The sequence below is a fragment of the Tachyglossus aculeatus genome, chromosome 20 (assembly GCF_015852505.1).
Source record: "Tachyglossus aculeatus isolate mTacAcu1 chromosome 20, mTacAcu1.pri, whole genome shotgun sequence".
Lineage (NCBI taxonomy): Eukaryota > Metazoa > Chordata > Mammalia > Monotremata > Tachyglossidae > Tachyglossus > Tachyglossus aculeatus.
In genome coordinates this window covers 9,753,796-9,772,861 of record NC_052085.1, presented here as the reverse complement: position 1 = coordinate 9,772,861, position 19,066 = coordinate 9,753,796, and positions in this window count along the sequence as shown.

Below are 19,066 nucleotides of genomic sequence, written 5' to 3'. Positions count from 1 at the left end.
TTTTGAAGAAACAGTTGCCTTCTGCCCATGTGAGTGGGGGTTCAGGATGCTGTGAGGATTTGGAAGGCAGCCTTACAGGCCCTTAGGTTAGCAGGGACCAAGTTCATGCCAATCATTCCAACTATCTCTTAGCACTTATGCTTAGCTCTGAACATGATACATGTGTTTATTTGTGCTGCACATACACTTGGGAATCATCTGGAAAGCGGGTAAATTAAATGAACTTTCCTCACACCTGGCCCTGAGGCAAAAACTTCACAAGGAAGAGAGTTGTAATAAGTTTCAGAAAATTGTTCCTAGAGAGGGACAACTGGAAGATGACAATTATCTTGTTTTATGGATACAGTGAACTAAAGGAATGATAAAAAAAAAAACCAACAGAGTAATTTCTGGACACCACTGTGACATCTAGAAAAGTTAGTGCCTCATTAGTAAAATATGTCATAAAATGATGATCTTCCCTTACAGGTTCCTGTAAGCAGAGGTGCATGGGGTTGGGGATGCTAAGTGTGGCAGATTCTATACTTGTCATTCCTTTGAGTGAAAAAGGGTTTCTCCTTTCCTCCTGCTGTGTGCATTTGGTTATGTCCATGAAGCAGTGAGTGCACCACTAGTAACCCCCTCTGTTCAAAAACTCTGCTTCCCAATTGGGCAGTGGCACTGGTGGGCACCCCTTCCTTTGTTGCCAAGTAAACCATTTGGACAGAGGTACAGGAGGAGTCAGGTATTGGGGCTCCACCCTAGGAACTAAAGGACTCATCTGGCCTTTCTAGCAGGTCAGTTTTGAAAATACCCAGGAGTTATAACCACCACAGGATGGTTCCAATCAGGTGGAAGAGGGAGACAAAGTAAGCAACTCAGGGAATTAGCAACTGTAATGTTGCCCATGTTAGTCAAATTACTAGACCAGCTCCTGTCAGAAGTAACTAAAAGTTGTTTTCTTTTTATGGCTCTTCAGGGGCTCATTAGAATATGAGTTAATAGTCTCAGTTCAATTTTAGGGGGCATTGTACTTTGATTATCTCCTGCGCATGGTAGACCTGCCTGGGGAGGAATTTCATGATGTGACCTACATATCTGTGACACAGAGCTGGGAGTGCACGGGTACTAATCTGCGATTTGAAGCAAATAACCAAACTTCTGATTTCTGCAGATTCAAAACTAATTTATTCACTCTGTCTCGAATCACCCTGGAGTCCAGACTGAGAGTCAAATATTTTCATGACCTATAAATAATAGGGCAACTTGCTCAGACATCAAATTTAGTTACAGAGTTATTAGGAAGGGGATCAATATGATGGCTATTGTTCTATAAAAAAAGTAACAGGCTAGGAATGGAACCATAGGGAACTAAACCTGAGATGAGAAGAGAGTTTCAATGCATCATTCTTCACAAAGAATTATTTGACAACAATTTGATAAATAATCTCATAGCAATACTAAAGCTGAGCCAATTTAATTTTGAGTTCATTGTTTCTCTAAAATATTAGGATCAAATACAGTGTGAATGTTTCTGGTAAAAGAAATGCTCTAAGTTTCAGTGATGATAAAACATCACCAGTAGCCTCACTGCATTGCATTATCAGGGGCTGTTCTCTTACTTTGAAAAACAGAACAGTTTCATTCTGAAGCGAGCAAATGCGATTTTCATTCCTATCCATCTGCCTAGAAATAATGAACTCTATTTCTTTGTACACGTTCCAGAAAACCCAATAACAAGTCCTCAGAACTACACAAGGGAATATCCCCTCTCTCTATCTTATCCTACATTTTTATGCCCATTATTCCCTCACCTTCCCCCAGAACTCTGAGATATGTGTCTTACATTGCTAAGCGCAGACAGCTACTGCCCCATTTCCAGCCTGCCCCATGCCTCCTCTAGGTGCTTGGCAGCAGCGGCCCAGTAAAATGCATCCAGGAGGGAGTGGAAGCACAATTTCATTGGGCAGAATCTTTGCCTTCAAGGATCATAAAATCTAGCAAGGGAGTCAGAAAGTAAAATAAGTTACAGAGAAGGAGAAAAAAGGAAAAAAAAAAGATTTGCCCATGAGTTAGTTCTTAAGCGATGGGGTAGGTAAGCTAAGTACAAAAAGGCTACAAGTGGCTGCGTATTCTTAATTCCTTCAGCACAATGGGGCAGAGGTTCCACAAGACACCGTCTTGTGGGAGAAATGGGTTGGCATTCTGGGGAAAGAACAAAACAAGGATGGGGGAGTGTTTGGATGGGAATGAATTGAAGGGGTGGTATGGACTTGGTCGCCTCACTGTCACTCCACTGTGTTTGCAGTCTGCCAAATGCCTTGTTGGCCCTTTTTATTCTGTTTCCTATCACTTTATCTTTCAGGTGTAATGTCTCGGTAGTATCATTGGGTGCCTGCATTAATGTCTTTGTTGATGAAAATCTAGGGTTTTAGGTAGAGTTTCCAATGTGTATATAAGTTCTGTTTTCAACAGTTTTTTTTATCAGTCCACAGAGCCAGAGCCAGTAAAGCACAGTCTCAAACTAAGTGGAACAGATGGACCACCCGAGCAGGCATCAACTGGGATAAGAGAGCAGTGTGGCCTAGAGGATAGAGCACAAGCCTGGGAGTCAGAAGGACCTGGGTTCTAATCCTGTCTCTGCCATTTGGCTGCAGGGTGACCTTGAACAAATCACTTTACTTCTCTGTGACTCAGTTACCTCATCTGTAAAGAGGAGATGAAGAGTGTACGCCTCATGTAGGATATGGACTGTGTCCAACCTGATTATCCTGTGCCTACCAGAGTGTTTAGTACAGTGCCTGACACTTAGTAAGCCCTTAACAAATACCATAAACAAGGAAGACTTGCTCACCTTGTGCAAATATTGGGATGCCAAGAGGCAGACTTAGGTAGAAAAGTCTCAGAATCAATCAATCAATGGTCTTTATTGAGCCTTCACTGTGTGAAGAACACAGTACTAAGCACTTGGGAGAGTACCATAAAACAAAGTTAGTAGACACATTTCCTACCCACAAGGACTTCACAGCCTAGAGGGGCATGTGCATAATGCACATGTGCCTTACGGGACAAGCCCATTAAGAAGCAAGTGCAAACAATATGGGAGGTGGTTTTGGCCATGCATCAATCTTTTCAGACACAATCTCACACATGGATAGTGCCCTAAAGTCCCTAATGTCAAGTTCCAAGTCAAGCACTGTACTAAGCACTGGGAGATACAGGACAATCAGGTTAAACACAGTCCCTGTCCCAGTGGGACTCACAGTTTAAGTAGGAGGGAGAACAGGTAATGAATTCTCATTTTACAGATAAGGAAATGGAAGCACGGAATAGTTAAGTGACTTGCCCAAAGTCATCCAGCCAGCAAGTGGCAAAGCCAAGATTAGGACTCAGGTCCTCAGATTCCCAGGCCCATTCCCTTTCCACTAGACCATGGCTCTTCTCCCCTACAGAAAGAGTACCTTATATACCATTTGGGAAGAACTATATATGGTAATTGGAGCAGAGAAGACAAATATAAGGTAATTAAGGTGGAAAATACATCTCAGCCAAATTTCATTTTTACATCTTGGATTCTGTCATTCGTCTTCCTTGTTCCTTTATTACAAGCACCTGAACAAACAAAAGTGTCCTTTCAAAGACTGATTTTTTGTCTAACACTATCTCCTGCTGGAACAACCAGAACTTAGAACAGTGCTTTGCACAAATGCCATCATTATTATTATTATGCTAACTTCAGCTGATGTCAGCTTGTGCCCGGCAGGTAATCCATTTTTTTTCTTTACCTGTGATTTTCATGAACTCACTGATTAAGATTCTTGACTGGCTACATACACAACAACAACAAAAAACCAACAGTCCAGTTACTACTTTTCATTTTTCAATCTACTTGAAATTATCCCTTTAAACTTGTGGTAGCAACGTTTTTTCCCTGCCAGCGGTGATATTTTATTTCCACACAGTGATGATCTTGTTAATTTAGTAATCTTTTTAGATAATTTTTTTTTTCAATCACAAAAGATGTTTTCAGGTGTACTTTCATCTCTCCTGCACTGCACTCTAACAAGATGGCTTTCAGGGCTCCATAAAAATGAACTGCTATGGCATGCCCCATAAAAGGACTAAGTCACCCGTGAAAGATCTAGGAACCCATTTGGGTGTCTGCCTTGTCTTCTTAAAATGGAATCTTTTCATTCATTCATTCAATAGCATTTATTGAGCGCTTACTGTGTGCAGAGCACTGTATTAAGCGTTTGGGAAGTACAAATTGGCAACATATTGAGACGGTCCCTATCCAACAATGGGCTCACAGTCTAGGAGACTGAGTATGGACAATATTTGAAACAGATTGATCAGGACTTGAGTCCGGGGAGACCTTTATTATTATTATTATTAATTATTATTGATTGTATTTATTGAGCGCTTACAGTAGGCAAAGCACTGTACTAAGCATTTGGGAAAATATAATATAACATCAGACACATTCCCTGCCCACAACGAGCTCACAGGTATTTACCAATAATGTCAGTATACAATATCATTTCATCATCATCATCAATCATATTTATTGAGCGCTTACTGTGTGCAGAGCACTGTACTAAGCGCTTGGGAAGTACAAATTGGCAACATATAGAGACAGTCCCTCAACGCAGGATAAGCCCCAACAGGAGAAACCCTTACCTGGATCATCCAGGTACACAATGGAAGATTCAGGAGCCAGACATCCAGGGGACTAGAAGAAGCAGTGTGGCCTAATGGAAACAGCATAGGCCTGGATGTCAGAGGACTTGGGTTCTGTAATATTGTGATGTGCTTTGAATTACTTAAGGAAAGATTTATACAAGAGTTTAGTGAATCTTATCATTACAGCATACAATATGTAAAGGAATTTAATATTACTTTTCCCAAGGTCTTGGAACGGATCCTAATTTTTAGCATTTAAGTCTAAGAGAAGACACACCTTGCAATACCCCCATTCACAATATGGGCCTGGGAATCAGAAGGACCTGGGTTCTAATCCCAGCTCCACCACTTGATTGCCTTGTGACCTTGGGCAAGTCACTTCACTTCTCTGGGTCTCAGTTACCTCATTTGTAAAATGGGGATGAATAATAACAATAATGATGGCATTTGTTAAGCGCTTACTATGTGCAAAGCACTGTTCTAAGTGCTGGGGAGGATACAAGGTGATCAGGTTGTCCCACTTGGGGCTCACAGTCTTAATCCCCATTTTACAGATGAGGTAACCTAGGCCCAGAGAAGTGAAGTGACTTGCCCAAAGTCACACAGCTGACAATTGGCCGACTCAGGATTTGAACCCATGACCTCTGACTCCAAAGCCCGTGCTCTTTCCAATGAGCCACGCTGCTTCTCTGATGAAGAATGTGAGCCTCCTGTGGGACAGAGACTGTGTCCAACCCAATTTGTTTATATCTACCCCAGCGCTTAGTATACTGCCTGGCACATAGTAAGTGCTTAACAAATACCACAATTAGTACCACTTCACTGTGCTTCAGTAGCCCCATCTGTAAAACCCTGTTGGGACACAGACTGTGTCCAACCTGATCAATTTATATGTACCTCAGTGCTTAGGACAGTGCCTGGCAAATAGCACTTAACAAATGTCATTTTAAAAAAGAACCTTAAAAATAAAACATTTTCCAGGAACAAAAGTCCACTGTAACATAGGGAAGCATGTGCTCGAATTGACTGTGAATGATAGATCTGGCTAGACAAGAGGCTGAGAAACTCAGAGTCTTTCCCCAAACCCATTGAGGCTGCACATCAAGGAGAGTGGGCTAATTCTATAGAAGAACATGAGTCCACTGAGATCACTGTGACTTTAAAGGGGTTTAAACAGGAAGACTGTCAAGGCAAGGCTCATGGATGTATCAAACAATCAGTAGCCAGGTGCTGCAGTTGCAGTGATGTACTCTGCGACCTCCCACAGACGGTGCTGAGCTCTGGGCAACCTGGACTTCCAAACAGCCCGGTGAAGTACGCTGGAACAGGAGGCTTCAGTAGGGTTCATAGAATCTATTCCAACACTGTTATACTATTTGCAATTTGTTTGTTGGTTTCTCTGCAATTGTTCAACCCAAGAAGGGGTGTTGTGTTGGGCAGGACCCAAAGAGAGAAGATCTAAATTTGTCCACTAATGGACTGTCACCAGCTAGAGGCTTCAAACTGTAATTAAAACTTCACAAAACATGTCACAGTTTATTCACACTGCAGAGCTCAGGCCTTCCTCTCTAGCAGAAAGTGGCTTCCGAGAGAGGGTGCCAGCTTGAGTCTCCAGCTGGTGTACAACCCAGGAATAACAATTCTGCCATTGCCTCGCATTTACGTTGTGCTTTCTCCAAGGAGTTCTAAGTGGTTATTTAATATCGACGGCATCTTTGCGAGGCCCAGGGGGAGCATTTTACAGGCAGAGAAACTGAGGAGGAGTGAAGAACGTAACCCACTTGAAGGCTGCTCTAGAAATAAGCCCAGACAGTGGAACCTCTTGACTCTGAGCTTCTTGTATTACACACCTGGCTCAGTGGAAAGAGCACGGGCTTTGGAGCCAGAGGTCATGGGTTCGAATCCCAGCTCCACCACATGTCTGCTGTGTGACCTTGGGCAAGCCACTTAACTTCTCTGAGCCTCAGTTACCTCATCTGTAAAATGGGGATTAAGACTGTGAGCCCTACGTGGGACAACTTGATCACCTTGTATCTCCCCCCAGCGCTTAGAACAGTGCTCTGCACATAGTAAGTGCTTAACAAGTGCCATTATTATTATTATTATTATTATTACTTCAGCACTTGGAGCCAAAGTGCTTAGTGCATGAGAAGTTTGAACCCCATAGTACTTCAGGAAGATTCTGAATTTCAGTTAGAACTGTGATCCCCCACAACTGACCAGTAGGTATGAGGGCAACTGTAGCCTGACTGACTGCCCCAAGGAAAGGTGGAGACCAACTGTATCCTTGAGGAATTTGTCTGGCAAATTCCAGAAGGCTTTCGCTCGTGTCTAAGTGTTGAGATCTGACTGTTTGAGGGTGCTGTCTCTATATGTTGCCAACTTGTACTTCCCAAGCGTATAGTACAGTGCTCTGCACACAGTAAGTGCTCAATAAATACGATTGATTGATTGATTGATTGATTGCTGTCTTCCAATCAGACATTCTCATCCTCGCAAAGAGTCTGGGGCTCTCCAGCAAGACCCACCCTTCAAGAAGCTGTTCCGGGGGCCTACCGACCATCCCTACCAGGACAAGAGTTTGAAAAGCCATGAGTTGTTGAAGTTACCGTTAGCCGTTCAGATGCCATGACCATCAAGATTAATGGCGATTAAATCTTTGAAAAGGTAAGACTCGGGTCTGCTCTGCTCACCGTTAAGTGCTCAATAAAGACCACTGATTGACTGAGTGATCAATCACTCTTTCCAGAATCAGTCATTGAGAAGAGCCAACCAGCAGCATTTACACACATCAGCTTTTATAATGGGCGGTGTACCAGCTCTCTGAAGGAAAGGATTAGGGAAGTTGAACGTCACTGAATTCTCAATCTTTCCCAGGTCTTTTCAGACTTGGAGATGTAATGACAGCTGCAGGAGAGCTTTGGCAGCCCCAGATAGTGGTGGACCACACTTTGTTCCTTGAAGATAGTCTCTCCCTTCCTCCAAGAGGCCATCCCATCCACCATTGCAACCAGTTCATTACTGCAGCCTCTTCCCTTCCCATCATCACTCCTGGCCATTTAAGAACCTACTGCTTGTGAGACTGGAGCCTGGGTGTTTTGAATCAATAACTGTTGAATTTTGGGCGCTAAGACTGCAGCCCGGGTTTGCTGATTTATCCAATAAACCACTTGGCAAGGGTGTTTCTGGATTTCTGAAGAGAAAGAGCAGTCCAGAAAGACCCTTAAAAGTGAGGTCAGCCTTATTCTCTGAATCACTGTACTCATCTCAGTCAACTCTGCATTATCCCACTCTTCATCCCAGCCCATGAGAAAAAAATTTTTTGTTCTTGTTTTTCTAAGCTGAGTTTAATGCCAAATGTTTTCTAACCAAAGATCCTTTCCAGACAACACAAACAGTGCTGTTAAACTTGAATGTTTGCATGTGATTTATTTTGCAGCACAGCAAATTGCATAACTTGTTTATACCGTCCTTTGTCAGCAACTGAATAAACCATTTTTACCAAAAAATATTTTAAACCACAGTGACTCTGTGCTACAGTACTAAAATCAGACCGACAGATGCCACATTGCACCATCTGTGTTTTAATTTATGAAAATGCTAAACATGTCAATTGTTTAAGAAAAAGGGCTATCAGGCTTCTTGGAAAACAATGTATTCATGGCTGGGGCTAAAATGGAGTTCTGCTAAGCACAGGATTACTGCAACAACTTTCTTAATTACATTTGTTCCAGAAATGGCCATAATTTACTGCAGTTTGGGGAGCAATTTTTTTCAAAGTCATATTTGTTTTGAACAATGAGGACATATTAAATCATGGGAATGTTAGACTGCTCATCTTATTAAATCTAAAGCCAAAATTCAGAACAGTAAATTACAGAGACTTTCTGCAATTAGACCCTGTAGGAAACTCAGCCCTGACTAAAATATTTCCATATTCTCTTCCTTATTTTTAAGCTAATTTCAAAACAGATGAGTCGTTGTGAAGTCCTGCAGAGGAAAAATAGGTCTTTCTTATGTGAAAAAAGAAATACAGAACTATCCAAGTTGATCAAGGGGATGGAGATGGCAGAGATGAAAAGATTAGGATTCATCCACCTAGAAAGGCCAAGGTTGGAGGGTAGGCATGATTGAAGTTTACAGAATTGTGTTACAGTGTACTCTCCCAAGCTCTCAGAACAGTGATCTGCACACAATAAACACTCAAAAAATACATTTGAATGAATAAATGAATGAATGAATGAAGGGTGTGGATGGGTCACCAGGATAAGGGGGACTTCAGTGAAGCTCACAGGTGATAGGTTTAAGACAAAAACACAGAAAAACTGCCTCACATAGGAGGTGAGAAGCACATAGGAACTAATGGAGATCTAGCTTGAAAGAGGAAACTGAATATTAGAGAATACTTAGTCCAGCCGATGGAGTCGTCCCTCTATTAAATGACGATGTTGTCAAAGGAGAGACTGCGTCCATGAGTCTGACTGTCTGAGAGAGAATCTTTTGGGCACATCTGCACATCTCCTGCCTCTCCTTACCTCACAGGGATGTTGTGGGAGCAAAAATGAGTTGTTGTGTAAAGGTGCTTTGAAAAATAAAAGTGTACAGAGGAATTCAAGAGATTGAGTGAGTCTGGAGGAAAGCCTTCCCCCCTCCTAATCTTGGCACTGCTACCACGCTTACAACAGCTACCATGACAGGTCCTGCACTGTACTCCCCCTCTAGACTGGAAGCTCGTTGTGGGCAGGGAATGTGCCTGGTATACTGTACTCTCCTAAGTGCTTAGTACAGTGCTCTGCAAAAGGTAAATGCTCAATAAATGCGACTGACTGAACTGTACTCCCCTGAGGTTTCCAGGCCAGCCAGAGTCACAGAGGACAGCCAGTGCTAACTGCCTCTTTCCCCCTGTTGCCTGTTACTGCTGCTGCCAACATACGGATGAGTGTTTCTAGATCACTCAAGAATTGCTGGATGTAGATCACTGTGCCCTAGTGACACATACTCAAGTACCAAACAATCAATCAGTCAAGCATACTGAGCACTACCTGTGTGCAGAACATTGTTCTAAATATTTGGGAGAGTAGAATATAACAGTGTTGGGAAACACATTCCCCGCCCACAAGGAGCATACAGTCTAGAGAAGACATGCAGATTATTGTAAACTGCTTTGCCAAATCAGCCAGGCATTACAGGCTGGCAATTAAGTCTAAAGAAAACTGAGGTGATGCATCAGCTTAGAGAAGCAGTGTGGCTCAGTGGAAAGAGCATGGGCTTCGGAGTCAGAGGTCATGAGTTCTAATCCCAGCTCCGTCACTTATTGGCTGTGTGACTGTGGGCAAGTCACTTAACTTCTCTATGCCTCAGTTACCTCATCTGTAAAATGGGAATTAAGACTGTGAGCCCCATGTGGGACAACCTGATCACCTTATATCCCCCTGGCACTTAGAATAGTGCTTTGCACATAGTAAGCGCTTAACAAATACCATTATTACTATTATTATTATTGCCCTGGAGAAACCATACCTACAACGAAAATTTTACACTGGCAATGCAGAGACAAATGCTGTCCCAGAATACTGTTGCCTAGGTAGCACACTGCTAGATGATGTAATGATAGACAATGAAGTAGAAGAACAAATCAAGGTCAGGACGTCCTTGGAGTGACTGTGAAACAGAGTGTTGGGGCAGCAGAGGGGAGAAAAGCCCCACCAGGTTCTGGGGCCAGAACTGGGACCTGAAGGCTGCTGGCAGGGAGCAAAAAAAAAAATGGAAATAGTCAATCAAATTTATTGAGCACTTACTGTGTGCAGAACACTGTACTAAGCACTTGGGAGAGTACAACAGAGTTGGTAGACCCCATCTCCTGCCCACAAGATAGACAGACATTAAAATAAATAAATAAAATACAGATGCGTAAAATACGTAAGTGCTGCGGGGCTGAGGGTGGGGTGGATGAAGGTAGAAATCCAAGTTCAAGGGTGATGCAGAAGGGAGAGGGACTGTGGGAAACGAGGGCTTAGTCGGGGAAGGCCTCTTGGAGGAGATGTGCTTTTAAAAAGACTTTGAAGGTGGAGAGTGTGGTAGTCTGTCAGATATGAAAGGGAAGTGTGTTATAGGCCAGAGGCACAACATGGGCAAGGGTTTGGCGGGGAGGTAGATGAGACTGAGGTACAGAGAATAGGTTGGTGTTATAGGAGCCAAGTGAATGTGCTGGGTTTGTTGTAGGAAATCAACGAGGTAAGATTAAGGTGATTGAGGGCTTTAAAGCCCATGGTAAGGAGTTTCTGTTTGATGTGGTGGTGAATCATCATCTAGACTCCATTTCTGGTTCCCATCCACTTCCCTTCAGCACCACTTAAATACCTAAGTACCCTCAACCTCCCACATCACATATCCTATTACTTCAACATCATGTACACACCCCGCCCATACTCTTATTCCTGTATCTGTAATTTATTTTAATTTCTGACTCCCCTGCTACACTGTAAATCCCTTGGGGGCAGGAGTCTATCCCAAGCCTGGATATACTGCTTTGCACACAATAGATTCTCAGTAAATACTATTGATAGTCCACCTTTGACTACCAATTCTGGCTAAAAAGCTATGGGGGTCCACAGTGTCTCTATAGAGTGTGCTCCCCCACGGAACTCTTATCCTTATCCCTATTACCAGAGGGGTTCACTTTATCTGGCCCTGCTAGTAGGACCTTCTCTGAAGTCCTGTACCCGATTCTATAGATCTATCAATCAATGGCATTTAATGAGCATTTACTGTGTGCACAGCCCTGTACTAGTTGCTTGAGAGAGTACAATATAACAGAGTTGGTAGATATGTTCCCTTCCCCAAAGGAACTTAGAGTCCTGAGGGGGAGACAGACATTAGAATAAATTATGGTTCACGTACCTATGTGCTATGGTGCTGAGGGTGGAGTGAATAAGGGGTACAGATCCAACTGCAAGGGTGAAGCAGAAAGGGGAGGGAGGGGGAAATGAGGACTTAGTCAGGGAAGGCCTGCTGGAGGAGATGGGATTTTAACAAGGCTCTAAGTAAGGAGGGATGTAAGGATGTTCTTACAAAGGTGATTAAAGAAATGGAAAATGTAACATCTGAGGATAGGGTACAGAAACTGGAATCATTTAGCCTGGAGAAGAGAAAGCTGAGGGACCTTTTCTCTCCTGGGGTATTATACAAAGGACGGTGATAAGTTGTTTTTCACACTTTTTGAAGAAATGGGTTTGGGCCAGGGATAATGACTAAATACTGGATTAGATTACCAAGGAATCTTGTGGAATTTCCTTCTCCAGAGGCCTTAAATAAGAGGTCTGGTCTCATCTGCCTGGGAGAATGTAAATGCAATCTGTCTACTATCACAGAGTTAGACTAGGTGATCTCCTAAGGCCACTTTCAGACATAAGTGAATGTGATTCTGGAAATCTGTGTTGAATGAGCCTCATCCACGGACATTTTTTAGAGCAAGAAGGGAAACTGTTAACCATCTACATACTCTAAAGTATGAAGCCATCCTTTTTCAGAACTCCAGAGCTGAAAGTGACAGCCAACACTAACTTGAGTGGCATTTATCATAACCCATTTGGCTCAAGTCATTTAGTATGTAAATTTGGTGAAATGTTAACTGACCTGATTTCTTTAGCATTGGTGCTATCTCTCTAGAGAAGAGCCTTGAACATTACTGTTTTTCCCTGTCACTAGGGGCTATTCGGGAAAAGTATTTTATTATTTGCAGAGGTGGGTACAATTGATTTTGATGAGATCAGGTGATAAAGAGCTCTGAAGAATTTCAAAAACACAGTGGTCCTTCTCCTTATCCAAACAACTTATGAAATCATTGTTGTGTACTTTCAAAGATGCTGCTGCTGACTCCTGCTGACATTACCTCAGGATATATCATCATCTAGGAAAGCTAACGTGTTTTGATAATTAACTCGGCCTGTCTTCTTTCCAGGCTGCAGTCACCGCCTGCAGCGCAATAAAGCCCATGTTATTGATTTATGATAACTAGCATCCTAAGAGCTGAAAGCAGCTTCCAAACTAACTTTCCACCCTCTTAGCACACTGTCATTTACACAAAATGCCACAGAGATTTCTAGATTCCGTGCCATCCCCGTGAATGCTGGCAGAGTCCCACAGAAGAAAAGCCTTTACTAAAACCATTCAATTGATGCTATTTATTGAGCACGTACCATGTTCAGAAATGGAAGAAAATCAAACATGACACAATTCCTTATGACACTGAGACAATACTTTACTGGAGATAGTTATGAAATTCAGTAGTCTGTTTTTCTGACTCCATCCCATCTCATCCTTTCAACTACAATGGTGCAGAGAAAAGAGGAGGAAGACACATTAGCTGAGAAAGTCTAAGCAGAGCTGATAACAGGGTTGAAGATGGCAGAGGGGATCTCATAGGGTTTAGGAAAGTGACAAGGGCGCTCAGAGAGGCTTGGGAGACCAAGAGATGAGTCTCAGAGGGTCAGAAACTGAGAAGGAGGTTTCAGAGGCCAAGAAAGAAGCTTTTCCAGTGGCCAAGAAGGCAGGGATGAGAAGTGCTGACTTAATCACCTTTGGTATTTACTGAGCTCCAACTGTATACACACAATAAAAGTAGAAGCCACAGTACTGACCCTTAAGAAGCTTACAATCTAGTGGGGGCTTGCAATCTATCTTTGAGATAATAAAATGGGGGTAGTTTCATTTGTAAAATTGAAGAAAAACAGTTGTGAAGAAAGAGGCTTGTCTGGCCCATTGGCAGAGTTTAAAATTTGAGATGAGAAGTTGGGAGTTTCCCACCTTGAGCTCTTAAATTGGGCTGCTTCTCTCCCTATCACAACCAGGCAACCTCAACCCATCCTAAAATCCAATCCATTTTGTAACAAACAAGTGTGCATTTTTGAGATGTGTTTTCCTCTTTTCCATACCTTCTTCTGGGACGATCCTTTTGAATTTAATGTGTTTCTGTCTTTCATCCTGCCTCTCTCTTATCTTTCCTTTACTCACGGTTGAAGAGTTGAAATACCCTTCCACACAGGCAGACTAAGCCATGTTTCACTTTTGTGAGAAAAGGAGAAAGGTGTATTTTAGAGGAATGGTCAGAGAGACAAAAAGAAGCAAAGACAGAATGGAAGAGAGGCACTCCTCTCTCTCTCACATACACACACACTCTCTCTCTCTCTCTCTCTCTCTCTCTCTCTCTCTAATACGCTTACCAACATGGGTTCCCTGGCATAGAGAAAGTGAAACAACAGTTAATGCCTAGGTCTCTGCCATGCCCACTGCCACAGGCTGACTGGAATTTCTGGCCCAGATATCTTAGAAGCCAGCGGAAGTAGAAAATCTGGCGGTGGCAGTAGACAGGAAGCCATCCCACAGAAGAATCAAGTGAAGCAGCAGCAGAAGGTAAGGAAAATAAGAGCTGGGTTCAGCTAAAACCACTGGCTGTCCAGATCTCCTGCTCTCTCCATTTCCTCCAGGAGTTAAGAGGGGGATTTTAAAGAGCTGAGGTTGCAGTAGGACTGCATTCAGGGACAATTTCTCTTAATCTCCTGTCCTTACTGCTCTAGTCTATTCTGCATCAAGTAAATCAATAATAGTAGATCTGGATACTGCTCTAGTCTATTCTGCATCAAGTAAATCAATAATAGTAGATCCGGAAACACCTCCCAAAAGAAGAAGGATGTTTCTCCCTCCTATTTGAACTGCGAGCACCATGTGGGATAGGGAACTGTGTTTGACCTGATGATCTTCCATCTGCCTCAAGGCTTAGAACCTTGGTTGGTGCATAGTAAGCACTGAACAGATACCACGGTTATTATATATTATATGGATGTTTGGTCCAGTGGCTGATCCAAAAAAAGAGCATTTTAGTGAACCTGAAGAGACTCAATAGACTCTGTCCCATGCTGTTATCATTGTGAGAACACCTGCTTGCCCAACCCTCAAGAGGTCTTCAAAGAAGACATTCACAAAGGAAAGACGAAAACCGTGGTGAAGGGAGCCCTAACTAGATAGACCTGTTCCTAACTTGTTTGGTTTTTTATTCCTCTCTCCTCCTTTTTATTGAGTGGGTCTGTTTTCTACCCTCCAATTAATTGCTGAAGCTAGAAAAGACATTAATTAAAAACAAATCCTCTGTTTTAAACCGTGTGTCTAGATTACACTTACTGAAAGTCCTCATCCCCTTTGGCTAGGGAAAAGAAATGAGTTATATGGCTAAAGTGGCTGTTATGTGTTCAGCACTAATGAAATTCACCAAAGGTTCAGAATTTAGTACTTAGTTAAATACTGAGTTTTTGTCACCAAACACCTTTTTAAAAGTCATTTAAAGACCAACTCTTTGCTCCTAAAAGACATTACAATAAATATATCCCATCATTCATCAAGGTGACATCCTTAAAAGTATAAATTCCAAAAACCACTTTTGCTGTCATTCAAAAAGCCTATAATCTCTCCAAATTAATTTAGAGAAATAAACTCCAAATACGTCAGCTCAGCCCCACATGATTTAGGATTCAAGTCAGCTACACCTGACAGCTACAAAATGTGATTTATAACCTCTAATATAATGGGAAAAGGTTGTACCCCAAAGTTGTAGTAGAGGTAAAAAAAAATCAAGCTCACTCACATAGTCCTTCATTTCATCACTAAGCTTTCAGTTCTATTCCTCAAGGGAGCCTTGAGGAAAATGCAAGGATTTTCCAGAATTATTTTACTAATTCACAATTCTGGTGGATCATAAAACAGTACACTCAAGAACCAAAGGTTATATTTTTCCAATTGACAGATGAATGGTATTTAGTGAGCACTTACTTTGTGCAGAGCACTGTGCTAAATGCTTGAGTACAATAGAGTTGGTAGACACCATCCCAGCCCACAAAAAAAGCATGTGCACTAGTCTGTCTGGATAGAACATGATTCAGTGTTGGAAGAAATGGCACTGCACATAATGTGTGGCCCTGGACACATTGTGCACATTCGGCATGAATTTTCCTTAACGTGTTATCAGTGAACTGATTGAACTGCAAGACAGTGCAAAGCTAGATGCCAGAAAGACTCCTGACAGAATGTATATTTTAGGGATGGAAAAACCTGCATTTTCCAAACAGAAGGTGGCAAAGTTTGGAAACATACATGCCTATCTTAACTGCCCCAAATGAGGCCTTTCCTGCAATCTTAGTGAAATGGGTTTTTTGCAATACAAAAATGTCCTCTTAGAAGAAAATGCTTTGCCTTTTGCCTTTCAAAACTATGCAAAGCAAAACATTTTTGTGTGTCTACAGAACACTTTATTTTGAAAAATCCTTGCCTCTATTCCTTAACAACATCCTTTGTAGAGTAGGTTAGTATCAACACCTTCATTTTACAATAAGAACACCGAGGTGTAAATAAGTTAACCAAGGATTACAAAATGCCTAGAAAGTGGAAAAAGCTATAGAAATGCTGAATGTATAGGGATGACAATGAGAACTATGATGATGGAGGTTCTAGTCAGGATTGAAGGATGATCTTTGGTCTTGAGATTTCAGGTTAGAAAATTTGCACAGAAGAATGGGTTATGGGGCTAGTGGCTTGCACAGAACCATTCACACTCTCTTGCAGCTACCACTAAATTTCTCCCTGGGGCAGGGAGTACAACAAGTAGGTGGATGGTTAGGGGTTCCAGTACAATGGGCCATGAAATAAGGATAACTGGCAGAGAGAGATGGTGTTTTATTTCCAAAGGTTTTCACAGCCACTGATGGGGACCATATTGTCTTCCTGAGTTGTGTACAATTTTTCTGGTCCTTTGTTTTGAAGAACCTAACACCGCTTTTCCCAGAGTTCAAGTGTACCGCTTGAGTTGGCTGTCTTCCTCCGCACTGAGCAGAAAACTGGGAAAAGTTGCCTTTCAACTGTGGTTTCCAAAGATTTTCACTGTGACCACACCTCGGGAATTAAAAGCTCACACATGTTTCTAAAACCCACTTCACCCTGGGGCCAGTATTTCCATACAGTGAAAGCCGGGGCAGAGTAGGGCAGGGAAATACCTTTCTTTTTTGCTTCATCCATTTCACTAACAGGGGGTGAATTTTCCAAGTTTTAAGAAAAATCCATAATTGGGAGGTAGTTAATTTATCTGGCTAGAAGTTTGGTTTCAATTTTTAAAATTTCAAAACTTGGGATTTATTTTAGCTTTCATTGTGATGATTCACATACCAAAACATCTGCACGGCAAGTGTTTCTTCAGGGTCACTAGTCCTTTCAGGCATTGTCATATGACACAGATGGCTAAATGAGCTTTCCACAGCACAACTACCTGCTGGCACATCCTGCAGGGTGAAAGCAGCCTTGCTTCAATTAAGTAGCAGACTCCAGTGTCAATCCAGCACTAAGCAATATCTCCCCCAATAGACTGTGAGCTCCGTGTGGAGAGAGAACTTGTCACTTCTTCATTTCGTATTTCCCAAGTGCCTAGTAGAGTGTTCTGCCCCAAGCAGGTACTCAATAACTACAACTACTCCTCCTCCACTTCCTCCTCCTCCTCCTACTTAGTTAAGTCCAAATCTTGGTTTGGTGACGGCTCTATATTGATCAAGAATAATGGTGACATTCACACAAGAAATAGAAAAGAACCAACTGCAGAGGCCAATTACCCAGGGAAACTCCAGACTCTTAACAGAGTGGGTTATAGGGAAATCCCCAAGAATTAAAAAAAAAAATTGCTGCAATTTATAATGACCAAACTTTTCACATATCATTTTAAAACAAAGGCACATTCTGTTTATGACAGCACTGACAATTTATTCCATAAATACAATAAATTGACCTAAATTTAGCACACAGTACCCACCTACTTGGGCAGGACAGCACTGATGCAAGTAGAACACTTGCCTGAAGGCATGGGGAGGGTCCTGTGTAAGGACCCCACACAGGGGCAACACAGAGGGCCTGGACCTCCTTTCTGAAGTGGTAAGAATCACAGAATTTGGAGGGCACCTGTAAGCTCCTTTTTAGATGATATTTTTAAGTGCTTACTATGTGCCAGGCACTGTTCTAAGCACTGGAGTAATGACAAGCTAATCAGGTTGGACACAGTCCATGCCCCATATGGGGCTCACAGACTTAATCCTCATTTTACAGGGGCCCAGAGAAGTTAAGTGACTTGCCCACAGTTGCCCAGCCGACAAATGGCTGAGCTGGGATTAGAACCAAAGTCCTTCTGACTCGCAGGCCAGGGAGATTTATGCCAGGGAGAAGGGTGAGTGTTTCAGTGAGTCTCCTCAGTGCCTAGTGATGCACAAGGAGAGAGGATGATGATGGAGGGTGTTGACGGGACCACCAAACTCGACTCTCAGCACCAGATCCCAGAACTTCATCCTAGTCACCAACTGAATTTCCTCTTGTTCCATTTAATAATAACAAATTAGGCTGCTAATAAACATCCCGAGGATTTGTTTGCAATTTCCAGCTTTTAAAAAAACACATTCAGCGGATGAACGTTAAACTGAAGAAGCAGCTTTCCCAGGGGACTGGGTTGGGACATGTCCATTTAAATGGTTTTGTAGGTTCCTCGTTCATTTTTTATTTCCCAGAGGGTTGAGGTTAAAATGGCTGTCTCAGGAAGAAACTATTTGTAGTTACTCAATAAAATAATATTTATTAAATATTTTACGTGCCCAGCTCTCTGCTGGGGCCCAAATTTGAGGTTTACATCGTGGTTGCTAAGCGACGTGTTGCAGAACCAGATTCGATCAGTTCCTAAGCGACTCCTTTCCCTAGTTTCCCACACCTCCAGAGCAGTTTGGGGGTTATTATCTGGTCCCCAGTTTGTTTTTTATTTCTTTTTTCCTGTAATCAATTAAGTCCAGTGACCCAGGATCAAGCAAGATGTGGGTAGCAAGTGGGACAAAACACGTTTCTCTTCATTTTTGTTTGTGCTCTTCCAGAGGCTTAGCCCAGGAAAGGAGAGTATTAGAGGAAGTGTGCAGACCATTACACCATATGAAGTCCACAAATTTTCATTCTATTATTCTTTTCTCTCCATTTACTTTCTACAACCTGCACTTCCATTACTGAACCCCTTTTAATTGCCAATATGTTATACCTTAGCAGTGAGTCTCCCTCAACAATAGTGAATGAACTGAATCCAGACAACAGCAGTAAATACAATAGTTTATCTGTGAAGATTTTAAATCCACCTTTTCCTGAAATAGTTTTCCAGCATCGGCAACAGAGAATGCTCATCAAAAAGCACGATGGCGTAGTGGAAAGAACACAAGTCTGGGAGTCGGGAGTCAGAGGGACTGAGTTCTAGTCCCACCTACAGCATTCTTCTGCTGTGTGACCTTGGGCAAGTCACTTCACTTCTCTGTGCCTCAGTTATCTCATCTGTAAAACGGGGATGAAAACTGTG